Below are 22,183 nucleotides of genomic sequence, written 5' to 3' on the forward strand. Positions count from 1 at the left end.
GGAGTATACACATCCCACTGAACAGCTAGGAGGCTCATTTTCTGTCACAAAACAGTTAAAGGAACGTTCCACTTCATGTCAATAACAGGAGAGTTTTTGCTCCTTGATTGGAACAATTTGAAAATGATAAAGAGAAAAGTTCTGATTTGAATCTTTAATTTCATGAATTTTAAAACAGTTTTTAAAAAGAGGAACAAAATTTAAACTGATTGTACAAAGATAGCCTGCTTTTTTCAATGATTCATTAGGCTATTTGAATTTATTTAGATTGTATCTCCAGAATGGGTGGGGAAAACATAGAAAACAGCTTGCTCATACATACTAACGCAGTTTGTAAAACCAAAATCAAGGCTGAAATCATAACTAGTCCTTGTGCTGCTTTACAGTCAATCTCACTTTGAGGAGATGAGGATTTAATCTTAAGTAGTGCTCAGAACCTAATGGAAGATGTAAATGCTGTTGAACCAAATGGAAACAATGACCATTGAGCTATTAAATTTAATATATTGTTGCATGCATCCCAATCTCGAAACAGTGAAATACTTCCAGGGGTTTCTGCACCTACCCAGGGTTTGATTTTCTTGGAATGAAGATCAGCAGAGACTGTGGCGCCTTTAGGATATATGATTTATTTACACATATATACAATCTTAGTGTAAGATGGATGGGTTCTCAGCAGTAACACTATCAGATCTTACTTTCCCATTAGGTTTCTAGGAGAGTCTTCCCCAAAGCCATAGCTTTGGATTCACCACAAGAGCAAGGCAAGCCTCTCTGTGCCAGGACTCTAACAGGACTTCTCTGGACCACATCGGCCACTCAATAAAAACATATTAAAACAAAACATCTTTAAAAACATATTTTAAAAAAGCTTTAAAAACATCTTAAAAAGCAATTCCAACACAGATGCAGACTGAGATGAGGTCTCTACTTAAAAGGCTTGTCGAAAGACGAAGGTGTTCAGTAGGCACTGAAAAGATAACAGAGATGGTGCCTGTCTAATATTTAAGGGGAGTGAATTCCAGAGGGAAAGTTCCATAACACTAAAGCTCCACTTCCTATGCTGTATGGAATGGACCTCCTGATAAGATGGTATCTACAAGAGGCTCTCACCTGCAGAGCATAGTGATCGACTGGGTATATAAGGGGTAGAATGCTCTTTCATGCATGTTGGTATGTTATTTTCACTGTTACGTTTATTTTTGTGCACGATGTCCCCTGATTTCCCCTAATATATGTATTTTTTAAAGAGTTTCGAGAACTGCATCACAAAATCTGAAGTGCAAATTTCAGCGGATTGCTGCTTTATGGTTCATGTATTGTTTCAGCAAATGAGAATTAGGTAGGGTTGAAATGAAATGCGAACTGAATCAAATTTCTTCCCCATCCCTGCTGCTACATGCCCTATCACTTGACCATGAAAGGGAATACTTGATGCTGTCCCGTTCAGAGTGGGATCCACGAGGCTGAGATGCAGGTGTAATTAATTCTTGTTTTATTAGAGTAATAGATACATCAAAAGCAGTATGTTTCATAGAGAGTAGTAAACTAACTCACTAGAATTCCCTAGCTGCACTCTAGACATGCTCTGCAATGTTAAAAAGAAAGTTGACTCAGCAGCTCCTCCCCTGGAGCCGCAGGTTTAAGTAGGGAAAGTCCTTGATCTTAATCTCTGACTCCTTCTCAAGTCCTGCCTCTGACCCGTCCGTTTCTCGCGAAGATGAGCGCGGGGTGACGGGGGGCAGGCATCCAATGGCTCGTCCGAAAGGGCCTCGGCAACAGGCTCGATGTCAGGGGGAGGTTGCTCTCCTGGCGCTTCCTGAGAACCGCTAGGCAGAGGAGGAGGGAGCGCGCCCTTCGGAGCAACTTCCAACGGCTCCTCATCTGGGACTGGGGGTGGGGCATGCTCTTCTTCAGAGAGAGCGCCATCCGTGGGAACTGACCCTGGCTCCAACTCACTCCCACATCCCGTCCTGCGGAGACTCAACAACTCCTGGATCTACCGCTCCTTCTGACAGCTGGGGACCCTGAAACTCATGCCTTCCCCCTTCCTGGCCCCCGCGGAGGAGCTGAGGCCCAACAGATGCAGATCTAAAATTGGGCAAATCCTCCCTTCACAATGATGGCTTTCTTAGAAAGGGACATACCATAGATTCCTTAAGGGTTTATGGAACATTGCTTTAGGGAGGCATGTATTATTCTTGCAATGGATTGTAAGACAAAATTCAAACAGGTCAATTTGTATGCAAGCGTGAATTAGCTGAGTTTGAGTATTTCCCTTCAGATTCATATGATTTTTAAGTGTAACATAAGAATTAAGAATGTAAGACCATAAGAATGTAAAATTTTTCATGTTGCTGGAGCCAATGGCTCAAGCTGCCTCAGCAAATTCCCCTCTTTTGTGAGATTATGTGCAAATCATATGTTAGATTGGTGTCAAAACCACCTGAACTCACTATAATTTAAGCTTAAAGACATGTTTTAAAGCTTAAAGACAATCCTCACAGGTTGTAGTTGTGGTCCTTAGTAATAGTATATGGTTAATGGTTTTTTCTTTATTTGTTTCTCTTTTAGTGAAAATCTAGACATGTTTACTCAGATGTAAGTCGCACTATGTTTAATGGGACATACCCCCTTAACATGTGTTTCTAGGACTGCAGCCTTTGTGCAATATTAATTGGCACGGTTGCTGAATTGCACCGGGAAAATTAAGTAGCAATTGGAGACTGAAGATTGCTGTGATATTTTACTGACCACTTGCTAGGTCTGCAACATCATTCTTTTTGACATTGCTTGATGTTTCTTCTGGTGTCTATCCCATGTATCCTATTTCCAATTTCATATTTGACCACATTCATCTCAGAAAGGTATTATAGATGTGAATGTTAATTGTGTTGTTATCTTGTTGCCACTGGTTCTCTGGGAAAACATTCATTACATGCTTCTATAAGTAGCATACTGTTGTATGCCTTTGATGGATTGTGTGTGTGTGTGTGGAGCATCTTCAAATGAGAAATTAGGTACTTCTGAGAACTAGTGTCTGCAGTCAAAAAGGCTAATCGTCCAAATGACAGAAACACATGTTTGGCTTTCCTCTTTGTCCAGCCTTGATTGAGACAAGATGAGCCTGCTGCTGGCCTTTTGCAGTGGGTAATTTTGCTAGAACAATATCCTCCAAAAAAGGCTTTTATGTACTAGGGATGACAAGTGTAGCAAATTGCTTACAAGGCCCAGTCCTGCAGGCCTCTCGTTCTATAAAACGCCGAGCCCTTAATACAAGAGAACCACAAAGCCGGAATACGGTGACTTCTGTTGCTCCTGGTAAGCAGCATTCTTATGTACTGCAGTATTGAATGTTTGGTAAGATTTTGTGGGCTTTAGGGGAATGATATCTTCATTACTGAAAGAGAACCTTATGTTTCCTTAAGTGAGATTTTCTTATAATTAGTGTTAGAGAATATTGGGTACATATCATTGAAGTTTAATGCTTCCAACTGTAATCCTTCCAACATTTCCAATGGCTACAGATACACAGGCTGCATGGAGGTCCCCACCAGTGATTTTTCCCTCATTTGCATCTCAGTCTAGATCCAGGGCGTAGGATGGCATGTACTGTGTGATATGAAAGAGAGCACGAGAGTGAATGATTTTTCTCAAGGTCATCAAACAAAACATTATTCATTTTTCTTAGTTAAACATTTGTGTGTTGCTTTTCTCCTATGAATGGCACTCAAGCAGCTAACAAGCCATTAAGGTAACTTAAGTAAAACATCAAGCAGGAGAGGTTGGAGAGGAATCATCAGAGCACTACATTTCAGATAAAACAAGTCAATTCGAACAATTGCAAATTAAAACAGTTCTGACAATCTATTTGCCAAACCAAACAGGCACTAGGCAAAAGACCCCAAACAGAAAAATAATCATGTGCTAAACAGCAAGAGCCCAGGTAAATAAGACAGCTGAAAAAGGAGGCCCCAGCTGGTTCTCTTGTGGGTGAAGCTTTCACAGATAAGGCACAACCAGAGAAAATGTCTCCTGTAACCATCCGCTTAACCTCCACAGACAGGGGTTTCCTTATTGAGGCACAGGATAGATTACCCTGCGCCATCTCACCCTGGCAATACCGCCCTACTCCTCTTCATGACGATAGCAGCATCACCTCCTCCTCCTTCCCACTTCAGCTTAATTATGTTGCTGTTATTTCTTTTCCTGCTGCTTTAATGGGAGCAGCCTCTCTCCCCCCGCCCCAGGCTACACTTTGTCTTTTACTGCCACTTTAGCAGCAGTGGTGACCCCACTTCTCTCCTCCCCCACCTTACTTTTTTTCTTTTGCCGCTGCTTTAGTGGTGCTGCAGTGATGAGGCTGTCTGCCTCCACCTCCTGCCTTGCGCTAGGAAGGGAGACATTTTAATGATGTTTTAGAGTGTTTTTAGAGCTTTTGTTTGCTGCTCTGGGCTCCTACTGGGAGAAAGATTATTTATTTATTTATTTATTTATTATTTGATTTATATCCTGCCCTTCCTCCCAGCAGGAGCCCAGAGTGGCAAACAAAAGTGCTAAAAACACATCAACACATAATAAAAACAGACCTTAAAATACATTAAAACAAAACAACATTAAAAACATTTTTAAAAGCTTTAAAAATATCTTTTAAAAAGCGTTACAAAACATATTGTTTTTAAAAAAACATATTAAAAGCAATTCCAATACAGACACAGACTGGGATAGGTCTCAACCTAAAAGACTTGTTGAAAGAGAAAAATCTTCAAAAGGCGCCAAAAAGATAACAGAGATGACGCCTGCCTAATATTTCAGGGGAGGAAATTCCAAAGGGTATGTGCCACCACGCTAAAGGTCCATTCCCTATGTTGTGCAGAACGGACCTCCTGATAAGATGGTATCTGCAGGAGGCCCTCACTTGCAGAGCGCAGTGATCGACTGGGTATATAAGGGGTAAGACGGTCTTTCGGGTATCCTGGTCCCAAGTTGTATAGGGCTTTGTACACCAAAACTAGAACCTTGAACTTGGCCTGGTAGCAAATGGGCAGCCAGTGCAATTCTTTCAGCAGCAGGGTGACATGTTGGCGATACCCTGCCCCAGTGTGCAGTCTTGCCCCTGCATTTTGCACCAGCTGCAGCTTCTGGACCAACCTCAAGGGCAGCCCCACATAGCGCGCATTACAGTAATCCAGCCTGGAGGTGACCAGTGCGTGGACAACAGTGGTCAGGCTATCCCAATCCAGAAACGGCCGCAGCTATCTTACCAGCCGAAGCTGGAAAAAGGCACTGCTAGCCACGGAGGTCACCTGGGCCTTTAGCGACAAAAACCAAGTTGAGGGTGTGCCCTGCCCTGTGTGTTGGGCCAGTGACAACTTGAGACAGCCCCATGGTCATCATGGAGGCCATGAAGTCCCGAGCCGGACCACTAGAAGCAGCCTGTACATGGACATTGAAATCACCCAGCACTATCATTCTGGGCTCCTCCAATACCACAGCTGAGATGGCCTCCACCAGCTCGGTCAGAGAACCTGCTGGGCAGCAGGGTGGATGGTACACCAGCAGCAACCCTAGTTTACTGTCTCCTCGGCCCAACACCAGGTGCAGGCCCTCACAGCCAGCACCAAGACAGAGTGGTTTCCTAAGAACATAAGAACATAAGAACATAAGAAGAGCCTGTTGGATCAGGCCAGTGGCCCATCTAGTCCAGCATCCTGTTCTCACAGTGGCCAACCAGGTGCCTGGGGGAAGCGCGCAAGCAGGACCCGAGTGCAAGAACACTCTCCCCTCCTGAGGCTTCCGGCAACTGGTTTTCAGAAGCATGCTGCCTCTGACTAGGGTGGCAGAGCACAGCCATCATGGCTAGTAGCCATTGATAGCCCTGTCCTCCATGAATTTGTCTAATCTTCTTTTAAAGCCGTCCAAGCTGATGGCCATTACTGCATCTTGTGGGAGCAAATTCCATAGTTTAACTATGCGCTGAGCAAAGAAGTACTTCCTTTTGTCTGTCCTGAATCTTCCAACATTCAGCTTCTTTGAATGTCCACGAGTTCTAGTATTATGAGAGAGGGAGAAGAACTTTTCTCTATCCACTTTCTCAATGCCATGCATAATTTTATACACTTCTATCATGTCTCCTCTGACCCGCCTTTTCTCTAAACTAAAAAGCCCCAAATGCTGCAACCTTTCCTCGTAAGGGAGTCGCTCCATCCCCTTGATCCTTCTGGTTGCCCTCTTCTGAACCTTTTCCAACTCTATAATATCCTTTTTGAGATGAGGCGACCAGAACTGTACACAGTATTCCAAATGCGGCCGCACCATAGATTTATACAACGGCATTATGATATTGGCTGTTTTATTTTCAATACCTTTCCTAATTATCGCTAGCATGGAATTTGCCTTTTTCACAGCTGCCGCACACTGGGTCGACATTTTCATCGTGCTGTCCACTACAACCCCGAGGTCTCTCTCCTGGTCGGTCACCACCAGTTCAGACCCCATGAGCGTATATGTGAAATTAAGATTTTTTGCTCCAATATGCATAATTTTACACTTGTTTATATTGAATTGCATTTGCCATTTTTCCGCCCATTCACTCAGTTTGGAGAGGTCTTTTTGGAGCTCTTCGCAATCCCTTTTTGTTTTAACAACCCTGAACAATTTAGTGTCATCAGCAAACTTGGCCACTTCACTGCTCACTCCTAATTCTAGGTCATTAATGAACAAGTTGAAAAGTACAGGTCCCAATACCGATCCTTGAGGGACTCCACTTTCTACAGCCCTCCATTGGGAGAACTGTCCGTTTATTCCTACTCTCTGATTTCTGCTTCTTAACCAATTTCTTATCCACAAGAGGACCTCTCCTCTTATTCCATGACTGCTAAGCTTCCTCAGAAGCCTTTGGTGAGGTAGGGGTGGGGTGACAGTGATGGAAGTTCTGTATACCACAGTAACTCCTCCCCCCTGTCCCTGCAGCCTGTGCTGGTGTTGCACCGAGTATTCAGATGGGCAAAGCTGGGTCAGATCAACTCCTCCCAGCTCACCCACCCAGGTCTCAGTAATGCACACAAAATCGACACCTTCATCCAGAATCAAATCATGGATAGCAGTGGTCTTATTGTGTACCGATCTGGTGTTAAACAACAACACACAGGCCAGTGGGCACAGCAGATGAGCAACGAGGAACCCATCCATGAGAGGAATGGCAGGAAGGTACAAGGCACAAATAGCCTTGCCCTCATCTTCTATGGTAATTCACCACCTCCCCATGGGTATATTTCCCTCTACCCATGATCACTGAAATTGGGGTGGCTTTACCCATGTTCCTCCTTACTAAGACTCCTCCTAAACACCTAATATGGACCCAACATGAGCCCACCAACAAAACCTGCCAGAGCCAATAATTCCAGTAGGCCTCTGCGAGAATTGGGAACAGTCATGCCCATTCAAACTTTTTCACAAAGGGCCCATCTACTCCCCCTCCTGTCTCACACCCAGGGAGGGCCAGCCTTCTGCCGGTTACAGACTCTCACTCTGAAGGCATCTGGCGACTTTCTCCTATCATTCAGTTCGTTGCACAGGCTCTCACACTGTGCAGGAACTACACATGCACCACATGCCCTCCCCACCACCAATCTCCTCTAGTTTGGTTTAACAGAAAACAAAGTAAAAGGAAAAAAAGGTAATAGAAGAGGTAGCACCCTCACCCCCGGGACTACCTAAGAGGCTCCCCAAGGGACAACCAGGGCCGGCGTAACACGATAAGCAAGGTAAGCATGGCAGGAGAGCACAATGCTTGAGGGGTGCCAGAGGCTCCCCTAAGCCCAGAAAACAAATTTTAAACACCCGGGAAATGCCCTCCCCCATTAAAACTAACCAGAGAGAAGGGGGGGAATGGAGGGAACAGCAAATGGCCTTTTAAAGAGATATCTCAGGCTCCATAATTCAGACCCCTAAGTCCGGTCACGTCCTGTAGAATGCGCGTCTCGAATTTCTGTTCCATTCACTATGACGGGGTTGTGTTTGTTTGTCTCGCCGTCTTCTTCTCAAACACGTGACTGCATAAAAGAGGAAGCAGGAAAAGGAGGAGGTGGGATCAGACGTAGGTACTCCTGCTGCTTGCGGGACGGAAGGCTACAGTTAGGGCAAGCAAAATAAGCTGCTTCTCATTGACACCCCACGCAACTCAGCTGTAGAATTCGTGTGTGTATGTGCGTGAAGTTTTTTGGATGGTGCTGGGTCATGGGCCAGTCACCCTTTCTCAGCCTATTCTTTCTTTTTTTATTATTTAAAAGCATTTATATACAGCTTACTATTTTTAAAAAAAAATCAGTGGAGTACCATCTAAAAAAGCATATTTCATTTTAAAAGAACACAACCAAAAACCAGTAAAACAGCAATATAAAAACATAAACATGAATAAAACAAATTCAGAAGATTCAAACATGCAGCAATGACACCATAAAAAAACTTGGGGGGGGATGGGGCAAAATATATTTCTAGGTGAGTGAAAAATACTAAGTGGGGGGGTGAACTCATTGTTTGAGGGGGATGCTTGCCCACCTGCAAACATTTCTCTTATGGGTCAGAGAAAGTCTGGGTAAAAACATAAGTCTTTGCAAGATATCGGAAGCAACTGATGGTTACATATCAATTCTGATGACTATCAATTATTCTGATTGTACGATATTTTAATGGATTTTAGTCTTTTATTTTTATATTGTTGCAGTCTGACCTAGGACATTATGGTGAAGGGTGGATAAGAAATCCAAGAAATAATAATAACTATTACTTACTTAGATTTATTCCCTCCACCCTAAGGTCCCAAGGTGGATTCCCAAGCAATACAATTTAAAACCAAATAAAAACAACAAAAATCAGCCTACCTCACAGGGTCACTCTGAAGATAAATCTGGTGGGAGAATCATGTACACTGTTCCTTTGGCTCATTGGAGGAAAAGCAAGATTACAAATGTAGTAAATAAAATTATTAATAAATAGAGGGTGGTATTCAACACTTGCCCTACTCAAAGAAGACTCATTGAAGTTAATGATCATGATTAACTAGGTTCATTCATTTCAATGGGTCTACTCTGAGTAGGACTTGGTTGACTGCAACCCAGAATCCCCAGAGGCAGGAGCAGAATACTTCTCTGAATACCATCTGGTAGGAGATAAACCTGGGGGAGGGTTATTGCCTTCATGCCCTCCTTGTGGGCTTTTCAGAAGCATACAACTGACCACTGTTGGAAGCAATGAGACTGGACTGGATGGATCTTTGGTCTGATCCGCAAAGGCACTTCTTAGATTCATGACTCTATAGTGGTGCCTTTATTTGAAAGTAACCTCTATTGAACTCAGTGGGCCTTACTTCTGAGTAAGGATGCATTGGCTCAGTTGGTAAAGTTAGTTACTCGGCACGGGAGTAAGATATTGACCTCAGTAAGGATTACTTCTAATTTATCTTTTTGCTAAATAAAGGCAATACAAAAAGGTCATTTTCTTTTTCTTTTATTTATTTTACTATTCACACAAAACATTTTCCTACTTCATAATGATTTTCTTATTTGACCTTATTTGCCTTGTTACATTTTTTATAACATTTGAATTGAAAAATGAACAAAAAAAATTATAAAAGGTAAGGGCGCTGATTTATAATTTGGAGGGGGGCGCTGAACATGCCAGTGCTGGCCCTGGGGGCAACCCCCTTTGGTGTTGCCCTTTCAGTGGCAACCCCGCTGGCAGCAGACCCGCCGCCCACGGGCAGCTGGGCTTTTATGCTTCCTGCCCCAGCCAGCAGCTGATGCAAGAGGCTGCAAGATTGACTGCAGCCGCTTTCTGGAGCCAGGGTCAGGAGTCCCAGTCCTTGCAGCACTTACTTCAGCTGTCTCAATGGACAGCAACCCAAAGGAGCAAGCAGCAAGCACCCAGATGCTCAGATACTCACTCCCAGGGCAGGTCTTCTTCAGTCCCCTAGTGCTGCAGCTGTACGCACGCACACACACACACGAACACACACGGTATTTTTTTGCATACTATAAGCACTGTAGCACCCATTATATTTATTTCACAGTTTCTTGTATTATTGAGTTTTATGTCTTTTCAATACATGTATAAAAACAAATTATGAATTACATGTGACTAATAATATCATTACATTACATGTAATAAATATGTAGAAAACCTAATATAGAAGAGGGGAAACTGTGGCACTTCCATTGGCCCAGGCCATTGGTCAAGGGTGTTGGGAGTTTTTGTCTATCAACATCTGGGGAGCCACAGGTTCCCCACTCTTGCCTTAATAGGAAACTCTGCAGCCCTCTGCTCCATCCCTATGTGACAAAGAAAAAAGTGTGGAAAGAAAAACAGAATATATACTTTTTATCTTTCCCTTCTAGCAAAGCATCTTATAATTACAATGAAAGTAGCCTCAGAGATTAGGTTAGTCTCTGTTGATACACAACTGGGAAAGATTCCATTTGCCCACGTGTATATTGATATAATTAGGACCTTCCAGGCATATTTCTGCAGTGTTATTCTTTTTTATGTTTTGCACTTTGATGAGCACACATAATGCTTTTCACATCTTGTTTAGGTATTTGGAATTAAAGAACATGCGTGCATTATCCATACACCAGAATTATGTTTGCCTCTTCTCCATTCAGCCATGTCTGCTCTGCTGTTTCTCACCAATGTGCTATTTTTATTGCTTTACAATTCTTCAGAAATGTTACCAATTCATTTTTCCCTATAAAGTTTCAGTATCTGTTCTTACAAATTAACTTTATGAATTTCATGCCTAATTGTGACATATCAACATGATCCATCAATTTTTTAAACAGGGTATATATGTTGAATGATGGATTGCCTTAATAATAATAAAAAAGGCAGAGTATGCTGCTTTATATAAACTGGTCCCTTATGGTATAATACACTTCTCAGCCTTGTACCAACATACTGTTCAACAAGGCACTCATTCAGAGTAGAAGGGGAAACAACACACAGAGTCTGAAGATCAGTATTTGTCTTTATTAAATCGATGGTTGGTAGGTAAAATATACAACCTTTTCTTTGACCAAATAGTGTGCCAAGTAGAAAAAGGCCAGGAGCAATATGAGTTGAATCTGGGCATTTTAGGACAAAGAATCACATTTCATGACATTGAACAGTATGTTGGAGGGCATGCAGTAAACAGGCCCAAGCCTAAACTCAAAAGAAAGAGTATGGCCATTTTCTGGTTTTTTTTGACAGAGTGGAAAACAGCTAGGAGTGTGGAAGAGTCAATTGAAAAAAAGATCTGCTCATTCATCTCAGTGAAAGAAATTCTGTGTGCACAAAAGAATAACTGTGCAGATATGCTTCCCCCTTTGAGATGAACAGATAAGCTCTTGTAGATGACAGCTTAGTATGTGTACTAGAGCAGGGGTTCCCAAACTGTGGTTCATGGACCACCAACGCTCCGTGGTGTGTCTGTGGATTTGTGGTTGAAGATGGGAAATGGCACAACTATCACACTGAATATTCATATTGATTTTTAATTATATTTTTATTGTTTCTTTTATTTCTTATATTGTCTTTCATTGTCTTACAGTTTGAGTTCTATGGAATTACAATTGCTACAACAGGCAGAAAAATCATTAAATGGTCCACCAAGACCTACAGCAATTTTCAAGTGGTCTGTGAGGATACAAGTTTGGGAATTACTGTGCTAGAACAATAGTAGCTGTAATACATTGCTAGACCAGTGAATGTTATGGAGGAAGAATCTTCAGCCTACTTCCATTTCTGGAAATGACTGAGGATATGAGTTGAAGGGTCCAGGGCAAAAATTAATCCCACAGAACTGTGCAATGGTCAGACCACAATTATACATGCTGATCAAACAAGGATAGAAGGTGACATTTGAGAGCCAGTATGGTGTACTGAGTGGTTAGAGTGCTGGACTAGAACTCAGGTGGCTCAGATTCAAATTACCAGTCAGCCATGAAGCTTATTGAGTGACCGTGGGCACTGTCCACTATCTCACTGCTGAACATATCTCATTAGGTTGTGGTGAAGATACTGGCTTAAGCTCATTGGAGGAAAAGGCTGAATATAAATGAAAAAAATAATTTCCTTCTTTAAAACATCATGTATCACATGTACTATAAGTCTATATATTTCTACTGCTATTTATATTCTCCTTGTAGGTAACTCATCACCATTGTATGTATCTTTGCTGCTGGTTGATACAGATAACCATCTCTTTACAGTTTCTCTGAAAAGGAAAAACATAGCACTTTCTGAATAACTGGAATCTTCTCTATTATATAAATAGACTACAAATTGCCACAGATTCTCTGCATTGTAAAACCTTGTAAGCAAATGATTTACAGCACAATCCTATACATGTCAACTCAGAAGTGAGTCCAGTAGAATTCAATAGGGTTTATCCCTGCCAAAACTGCAGCTTTAGTTACATAACAAATGGAAATTGGAAATATGAACATAATGATATCTAATGCTTGGCAATTTATTTATTATTTGATTTATATCCTGCCCTTCCTCCCAGGAGGAGCCCAGGGTGGTAATAAGCAATAAATATCCTTTATTACAGTTTACAAACCTTCCAATTGACCAGTAAACCAGTCAAACAATCCGAGTTTTGGAATACATAAAATACAACTCAATTTGCAAAAGAGGCATACAATTGCTCTTGCTACACTGCACATCCCAGGGTATGTCTTTGGTTGTCTAAAATCTTTTTCCCACTGCTCAAGGCAGTGACTAAACATTTTACAGTTTTTTTCTGTCACCTGGTCATTTCTTTGTTTATTATAGATTTATATACTGCCCTTCCTCCCGAAGGAGCCCAGAGTGGCAAACACAGCAACAAAACTTTAAACAAAAAAGTATTCTAAAAACAGTTACAGTTAAAAACATTCTAAAAACATTCTTTCACCCAGTGATATCCTGGTTATCAGGAATAGTCTGCCATTAAATGCCTGCATAAACATAAGAACATAAGAACATGTTTTCAAATTCCTCCTAAAAGTCAATAATGATGGAGACAGATGCACCTCACTGGGAAGGGCGTTCCACAAACAGGGAGCCACTACTGACCCAAGCCCTGTCATGGGCCAACCGCGCAGACCCCCATAGTGCCACCACCACCAAGGCCTCACCTGCCAATCATAGGGTCAGAGATGGTTGATACTGGAAAAGGCGCTCTTTTAGGTACTTGGGTCCCAAGCCATTTAGAGTTTTATATGCTAGTACATATCAAGCTACATCTTGGGAGCTGGGAGGGAGCAGGAAAGGGTCATTTGAATGCTTAGAGGCCTCATGGATTCTCCAACCAGTGTGGAATCGCAGGGTCAGGGGTCCTTATCTAATTTGTGATGCAGGCTCCTTTCCTTTGAGTCTCTGATTGAGCAATGCAGCATGATAGTGTAGGATGTGAGGGTTCTGGGCAGGGACTACACTGGGAGCTCTATTAGAGCAGATGTGCAATGATGTTCCTACTGGCTGCCAGTGTGTCTGCGCTGACATGGAGCGACCACACTGTGCCCTTCACACGTGACTTGGATGGGCCTTATTGTGACCTATGCATGTATATTTGTGTCTGTGTAAATTACAGCAAAACGGCGACAGTGAGATTCTCTGCACTCTGTTCAAATTACTTGTGTATAGTTCCTGCATTTAATAGTTTGTGTGCTCTCTCTTGCTCTCTAACCCATGCAACCCCACAGCCAAATCATTAAAATGTACAATAACTAAATCAACCCATAAACATCAGCATAATTAGATTAGCATTTTGAATGGCCCAGACTTCATAAACTTTTGTTAATAAAACAAAAAGCACTAATAAAATAAAAAGGAGGGTTGTTTTTTTAAGGTCACAGCAGTGGAATTCACTGGATACATTTACTTGTCAGTTGGCGGCAAAACTCATGTTATTCTAGAAACATTCAGTAAATAGTTTGTCTTTATATTCTTTAAAGGATCGTACTAAAAAGTCTGTGCACTCAGATGGGAATGATTATTCTTTCTCTCTTGCTCTAGTAGACCTGATTCTCATTGACAATGTTTTTGGTATTTCAGAGTTAACAAATTCCAGAATGCTGCTCAAAGGGGCTTATATGTGCAGGCTGAGTGTCTGTATGTATGAGATATATGTGTATATATGTATGGTGTAATGTTTGACAGAGAGTAATTTTAAGTAAAAGGTTAGGCATAACACTAGCTATAAAAGTACCCTGCATTTGTTTCTGCTTTCAATAAAGTGGAGGATTTATCAATGGCAGAAAGTCAAACAACATTACAGCCTAAACGCTATGCTTCAGTTGCTAGCTATTACAGAGAAGGTTGGGAAAGAACGAGTTGCGATGTGTACATTTTGTGTTTGTATGAAAATGGAAATTAAATACATCATAATACTCATGTTTGCATATCTTTGCTTAATTTGCATATATTTGGCTGTGCTATTCACAGGAAAGGGCAAAAGACACAGGAGACCCTCTATTTAACATGAAAATCCTGTGCGCTTCTGGGCTTCTGTGTGGTTTCAATAGATATTTCCAACACATTTGCAAGTTTATATAGGTTTAAAGTCTTTCAACTATACATTACAAAGGACATGGAGGAAACAGCACCTTCTTACAAAGGACATGGAGGAAACAGCACCAGTGATGACTTTCCCCTTCTGTCTCCATAACATCTGGTTCAGCTTTGTCCATGTCCTGATGTCATTATGATCTGTGTTTCACCACCCTTGCTACAGTGGGGGACCAGAAAATGTGCATTGTAATTATATTGGTACATGGGGTGAGTTCAGCTAGATTTTAGAGGGATAAGGGAAACTCAGCAAGGGACTGCTATGCACAGTGCTTTTTGTAATATATAATTCTATATTTAAATGCTGAAAAGTGGCAAGTCAACCTGTAAACAGCAGGCACCTCTTTCAATGGAAGAGGAGGGGAGGGGATTTTTACCAGTTTGCCCTTTTCCTTGTAGCCCCTGCCCCTACACAGACAGCAGCTTCCATCCATTTCTGGAGGGTTTTTCCAAGTCCCTGGTTTCGGTTGTGTGTGGCTGCTGTTGGAAAACCACAAGCAGAATGAAGAGCACAATAGCTGTCTCGCAAATAGGCTTTGATTCTACCTATATGAAGTTAAGGCCACATTTCTGATTTGAACTTGTTATTGTAAGTCAGGTGTAATGTTTAGTTCAATATACTAAAATATATATCTACTATATATATTCTTGAGTTACGTGCACTGTGAAAGATAGGATTGTCCTGAACTGGTGAAGAACAACAATGTTGGTGGAAAGAAATGTTCACTGGTGTAGCAAGGCCAAAAATCTCCCTGAAAGATACTATGTTGAGGTTGTGGTAGTAACCATCGTATAACCCCAACAGCTGAAATTCGAACCGACAGCCTTGAGATTTCATGTATCAGATGTAAATTAAAAAGAAATCTAAATTCCAGATGAACTGCTAGGAGAGATTCCAAGTTTTCATAACGGGAAGTTGCTTTTACATAAATCACACTTTCTTCCCCTTGGCTAAGTCCGTCTGGTCGGTTGCAATTACACATAAATTTCAGAAGAAGGTTTAGCCTGTGGATGTACATTCTCCAAGAGGACTATTAAATACATTTGCCTTACTGTACATACCAATGAATGGTAACCAACCCCCCCTTTCTACAATCTGAATAATATACCAGAACATTTTTGAAGAATTATTACAGTCTGTGGGGAAAAATGATTTGCATTTTAGTACTGCATTATGAATTTGGATACTCTAAAACTAGGTTCTCTCATATTGTATGCAATACAATATGGGCTATTTATTGATATAAGGAGTTTGTGCATCTTCAGATAGGGAATAATGGACAATGCTAACTGAAACATCCGCTGTCTTTTCGTGCCAAGGAAGGAGATGTACTGAAATCCCCACAAAAGCCTAATGTTACTGAAGGAATCATATACAGTGACATTACTGAAGGTTAATCTACACAGCCCTTTTTTCCTTATGATGATGCATAATTTGAGTGTCAGAAATAGGTTGCCAACTGATAAAAAAAATCAACCTGAGCTGCTGTAGTGCCCTTATAACAGTAGCTTGATCTGGAGAAATAACTCTGCAAAACTTTTCATGGTATGTAGAGTAATATTATCACTTACTAATGTCTTACAGCTAAAGCTGTTAAAGGTACAGGAGCAAGGTCTAGTAAAACAAATAGGTGGCAAACTTAGTAAAAATTAAATCATAATAAATCAGGTTATTATTCTAATATTTATGTATGTAGCACTAAGCAATTAAAACTTGGAAACAGCAAGCATCTGTTGCCTAACATATGTGGCACATGTGGAGGCCACTGACTACACAATAATTGTATGATTACTACTGGTAAAGAACGTTATGGTAGTTGATAAATCTCTTCTGTTTAAAAAATGCATCTGTTTGATTTTATTATCGCTGAATCACAAATTGTTCAGGTCCCTTCCATACTATTCTTCCAGTGGTGGCTGGTGTCCATTGGGACTGGTGGGGTGGAAGGCAGAAAGGTCAACAGGAGGTGGAACCATAGCTAACAACAGGCATAGCCAGCTAATGCTCATTTTATCCCCATCTTCCTGAGTTCTACAAGGGCAACACTGAGATTGAGGAGGAAGCTGACCCGCAGTGCCACCGCTGGACTGGTTGTAAGCAAGAAGGCAGGCTGGTGAGGGCTGGCTGAGATTGCTGGGGCAGTGCCCCATTTGGGCTCCTTCAGGAGGAAGGGTGGAATATAAATTTAATTAAATCATAATGATAATAATAATAATAACAATAATTTGCCCTAATGGACCAGCCTCCACTGTAGCCATTCAGCTATTTATGTCAATAGTAACAATGGTTCTATGATATCTCAAATCTCTCCTAATTTCTTTTAGGATTTTAGCAGCTGGCATATGAACTAAAAAGACAATTGGTGTTTGTCCTTCTATAGTGCAATAAGACCTGGTTGAGCCTGCGTTCTTCAGCTGTATGCCTGGATGTCAGGAGAGGAAAAAATTATTTGCCATTTGATTGGCTTGTGCTGTTTGCTGAAATGATTTGTTAATTTATTTATTTATTTATTTATTATTTGATTTATATCCCACCCTTCCTACCAGCAGGAGCCCAGGGCGGCAAACAGAAACGCTAAAAACACTTTAAAACATCATAAAAACAGACTTTAAAATACATTAAAACAAAACAACGTTAAAAACATTTTAAACAAACCTTTAAAAACATCTTTTAAAAAGGGTTAAAAACAAATTATTAAAAAACCACAAGCAATTGACAAGCAATTCCAACACAGACGCAGACTGGGATAAGGTCTCAACTTAAAGGGCTTGTTGAAAGAGGAAAGTCTTCAAAAGGTGCTGAAAAGATAGCAGAGATGTCACCTGCCTAATATTCAAGGGGAGGGAATTCCACCACAGGGTAGGTGCCGCCACACTAAAGGCTGTTTCCTATATTGTGCAGAACGAACCTCCTGATAAGATGATATCTGCAGGTGGCCCTCACCTGAAGAGTGCAGTGATCAACTGGGTATATAAGTAGTATGACTGTCTTTCAGGTATCCTGGTCCCGAGCTGTATAGGGCTTTGTACACCAAAACTAGAACCTTGAACTTGGCCTGGTAGCAAATGGGCAGCCAGTGCAATTCTTTCAGCAGCGGGGTGACATGTTGGCAATACCCTGCCCCAGTGAGCAGTCTCGCCGCCACATTTTCCATCAGCTGTACCTTCTGGACCAACCTCAAGGGCAGCCCCACATAGAGCACATTACAGTAATCCAGCCTGGAGGTTACCAGTGCATGGACAACAGTGGTCAGGCTATCTCGGTCCAGAAACGGCCGCAGATGTCTTACCAGCCAAAGCTGGTAAAAGGCACTCCTAGCCACTGAGATCACCTGGGCCTCTAGCAACAAAGATGAATCCAGGAGCACCCCCAGATGACGGACCTGCTCTTTCAGAGGGAGTACGACCCCATCCAAAGGAGGCAACTGACAAATTATCCGAACTCAGGAACCACCAACCCACAGTGCCTCCGTCTTCCTAGGATTCAGACTCAGTTTATTGGCCCTCATCCAGCCCGCCATTGAGTCCAGGCAGTGGTCCAGGGCTTGCACAGCCTCTATTGATTCAGATGTTATGGAGAAATAGAGCTGGGTATCATCAGCATACTGCTGACACTTCACCCCAAATCTCCCAATGACTGCTCCCAAGGGCGTCATATAGATGTTAAACAGCATGGGGGGAAAGATGGTACCCTACGGCACCCCACAACACAACTGCCAGGGGCCTGAAAGACAGTCACCCAATGCTATTCTCTGAGAGCGACCCTGGAGATAGGATTGGAACCACTGTAAAACAGTTCCTCCAATACCCATCTCACCAAGTTGGCCCAGAAGGATACCATGATCAATGGTATCAAAAGCCGCTGAGAGATCAAGTAAGAATAACAGGGTCACACTCCCCCTATCCTTCTCCCAATAAAGGTCATCCATCAGGGCAACCAAGGCCGATTCAGTTCCATAATCAGGCCTGAACCCAGACTGGGATGGGTCAATATAATCTGTTTCATCCAAGAGTGCTTGCAATTGCTGCGCCACAACCCAATCACCTTCCCTAAAAAGGGGGTATTTGCAACCGGTCGGTAGTTGTCACAAACCAATGGGTGCAGGGTGAGCTTTTTCAGGAGTGGTTGGATCACCGTCTCTTTCTAGGCAGCTGGAACCACTCCTTCCCACAACGATGCATTGACCATACCCTGGATCCACTCGGTCAGACCCCCTTGGCAAGCTTTAATAAGCCAATAAGGGCAAGGGTCGAGAGGACATGTTGCTGGCCGCATCATCACAAGCACCTTGTCTACTTCATCAGGCCACTTCAACTGAAACCGTTCCCAAGTAGTTGCAGCAGATGTTGCACTGGACACCTCATTGGGGACTACAGTAGATGTGGTTAGGGCATCAAGACTGCTATGGAGGCAAGCAACTTTATCCCCCAAATGCCTTGCAAACAATTCACAGTGGGCCTCCGAAGGGTTTAAAACTCCATTTCCTGGAGTTGATGCCAACAGACCCCTGACAATACGGAAAAGCTCCACTGGACGGCTACTTGAGGATGGAGGCAGAGCAGTGGGCCTTCTTCACCACGCTCACGGCCACACAGTAGGCACGGTTATGATGTTTTACTCGTGCCTGATCAACCTCACAGCATGTCTTTTGCCACTTAGGCTCTAGCCATCCTCCAGCCTGTTTCATTGCCCTTAGCTCACTGGTGTACCAAGGTGCAAGCCAGGTTCCACAATGCCAGAGAGGGCGCTCAGGGGCAACCATGTCAAGAGCCCGACACGTGTCACTGTTCCACAGCGTGAAAAGGGCTTCTACAGGGTCACCTGCTCTATCTACTGGGAACTCCCCCAGGGCATTCAGGAATCCTGTAGATTCCATTATGCTCCGGGGCAGACCATCTTAATCTGTCCACCACCCCTGCAGGGAAGGATCAGAGCCATAAGTCTAAACTTCACCAGGAAGTGACCTGACCATGACAATGGGGTGACATCTACCCTGCTATCTCCAGACCACCCCTTCCTCCATCTGGAGCAAAAACCAAGTCGAGGGTATGCCCTGCCCTATGTGTTGGGCCAGTAACAACTTGAGACAGCCCTATGGTCGTCATGGAGGCCATGAAGTCCTTAGCCGGACCACTAGAAGCAGCCTCTACATGGACATTGAAATCACCCAGCACTATTGTTCTGGGCTCCTCCAACACCATAGCCGAGACAGCCTCTGCCAGCTCGGCAAAGAAGTAGCCAGGCAGCAGGGTGGACAATACACCAGCAACAACCTTAGTTTACTGCCTCCTTGGCCAGACACCAGGTTCTGGCCCTTACAGCCAGCTCCAAGACAGAGTGGTTTCCGGGTAACAGAGATGGAAGTTCTGTAGACCACAGCATCTCCTCCCCCACATCCCTGCAGTCTGTGCTGGTTTTGCATCAAATATCCAGGTGGGCAAAGTTGGGTCAAATCAACTCCTCCAAGCTCACGCACCCAGGTCTCGGTAATGCACACCAAATTGGCACCTTCATCCACAATCAAATCATGGATGAAAGTGGTCTTATTGTGTACCTATCTGGCCCTCATCTAATCATCTTAATCTATGACTTTAAAATCCCAATATAAATGCAGTTTGCTAACATATTTGGATTAAACAGCTCAGACTGTATAGAGTTACAAAGAGGATTGTTTTAGAGTGCACCTGGAAATCAACATAAACTAACTCTATGTAAGAAGCAGCCTGGAAACAAAGTACTATTATGGCAAAAATTCTTTCTAATAAACCTCTGTTAATTGCCATCTCAATCAGACTTTCATTTGTGTTTTGTCATGGAAGAAAGCTAATTATATGGGACGCAAAAACACATTTGTGGTACTCGGTTAGATTGTAGAGTCTTTGTGAATAGCAGCTGCAGGGCATCAATCTGGATCCATGATAAATGATTCTGACATTTTCAATAGACAACTCACATGGAAGGCCTTTTTATTTATTCTCAGATGCCAGATTCTGCATTATTGATCGGGTGCCATTCATTAAAAGTTGCTACATGCTAAGAAAAAAAAAGCCATGATGCAGCCCTTGAGGTACACTTCACATAATGAATTATTCCATGTGGAAGAGCTTCACTGAGAGAGTATTAAGGCTGCATGATGAGAACCTCTGTCATCTGCCCATTCCAAATTTCAGAAAAAGAGAATGATACAGTTTGCCAGACAACATTTATACCATGAATGCTAACAAGTCATATATGCCATTCTGTGGTAATTACATGTTTGTGTCATTCACAGCAACCCTGTAACTTATTGCAGCACTTAATGAGGCACTGAGCAGTGCTGGAGATTATTGCTCCAGTTCTGGCTAGAGAGGCTGTTTATCAGTTCCACCATACTAGGCTGCGGCAGTCATGAGGATTAAGAACCAGTTACACTGTGATCTCATCTAAGAACACAGGTTGGCAACGTGCGGCTCATTTTATTTTTAAACTTATATTTTTGCACTTAAGTTTAACCTTCCTTTAATCTGACAATCTTGTGTTTCTGGCAGTAGAAGTGTCAAATTGTAACTTGCACGGTGATAAACCCCACTGGCTTGCAAGGAGTGAATTACTCATTTTATGCAGTTCTAACAACATAAATATTTAAGCCCAAATGTTTAATTCTCCCAGTAACAAATATTTCACACCCAGTAATTTTTGTTATAGCCATATATTACTTAGGTTTAAATGCTGTTCAGTGATTTCATCTACGAAGATGCTGTTAGAAACCAAGGTCCTCAGCCATGCATTACTTCCCAGAACAGATTGTATCAGAACATCTAATGATTTTAACCAGCTAAGCATATGTGGTTCCTTTGATTGTTCTGTTGTGTTGGTTGCAACTATTTAAGCTGGAGGTTTGAGTTCAGTTGCACAATACATAAGTCTGGAAGGTAACGGGTCCTCTCAGGCCATTTTTGGTGGGTGTTTTAATTTTTTTTATTTTAACTTACGAACCTGCATGTTTCTACATACCTACTTACCCTATGTAGAACACTGTTGTGTTTTCCAGCGTGGTCCAATTTTGCTTCCAAACTCCTGAATTCACTATTAGAGGAAATGATTACAGTGCTTATTAAATTAATTTTGCCTTTCTTTGGTTCTGTTTAATATCTATATTTGAGCTTTGTTCTGATTTAAATACAGACTCACTTATGAAAGGAAGAAAGAAAAACCCAACACAAACATGCATGAAATTATCTCTTTTCCCTTTAAGCCATTCTTTAATCTCATTGCACTTCACTGAACATCATCTTATGGTTGTTTGTTCCACTTCTAGAGGCACAATCCTGCATATATATACATGCATGCACCTACATAATAATGCCACCCCTTCAGATTTATATTGAAACCCAGCAGCTATTCTGTCCTCCTGCTCATGTTTTCCTTGACAGATGTTTATTGGTCTAGACACCAGATATGCTTTTCATCTAGCAAACTCCTACTGCCCCCCCCCGTTCAATCCCCTTGAATCACCCTCCTTTTATTGAGGGAATGTTATTATCATCCTTCGTTCTCCCGCTTGGAACATACCCTTACACATTTGTCTGCCTTAAACTGCAATTTGTCACC

At 42.2% G+C, this 22,183-nt stretch overlaps 1 protein-coding gene and 1 long non-coding RNA gene across 7 annotated transcripts in view; one reads left to right on the top strand and one right to left on the bottom strand.

Moving 5' to 3' along the window:
* Nucleotides 1–22,183, top strand: part of KIF26B (kinesin family member 26B) — a 406,835-nt gene that overhangs the window by 259,123 nt on the left and 125,529 nt on the right. The gene's annotated exons all lie outside the window — the stretch shown is intronic.
* LOC133383619 (uncharacterized) lies at nucleotides 3,529–21,659 on the bottom strand. Its single transcript, XR_009762352.1, has 3 exons — nucleotides 21,595–21,659; nucleotides 7,874–8,054; nucleotides 3,529–3,612 (listed from the first exon to the last, which is right to left on the bottom strand). It is a non-coding gene; the product is annotated as an uncharacterized LOC133383619 (long non-coding RNA).

Source organism: Rhineura floridana, chromosome 4 (genome assembly GCF_030035675.1).
Source record: "Rhineura floridana isolate rRhiFlo1 chromosome 4, rRhiFlo1.hap2, whole genome shotgun sequence".
Taxonomy (NCBI): Eukaryota; Metazoa; Chordata; class Lepidosauria; order Squamata; family Rhineuridae; genus Rhineura; species Rhineura floridana.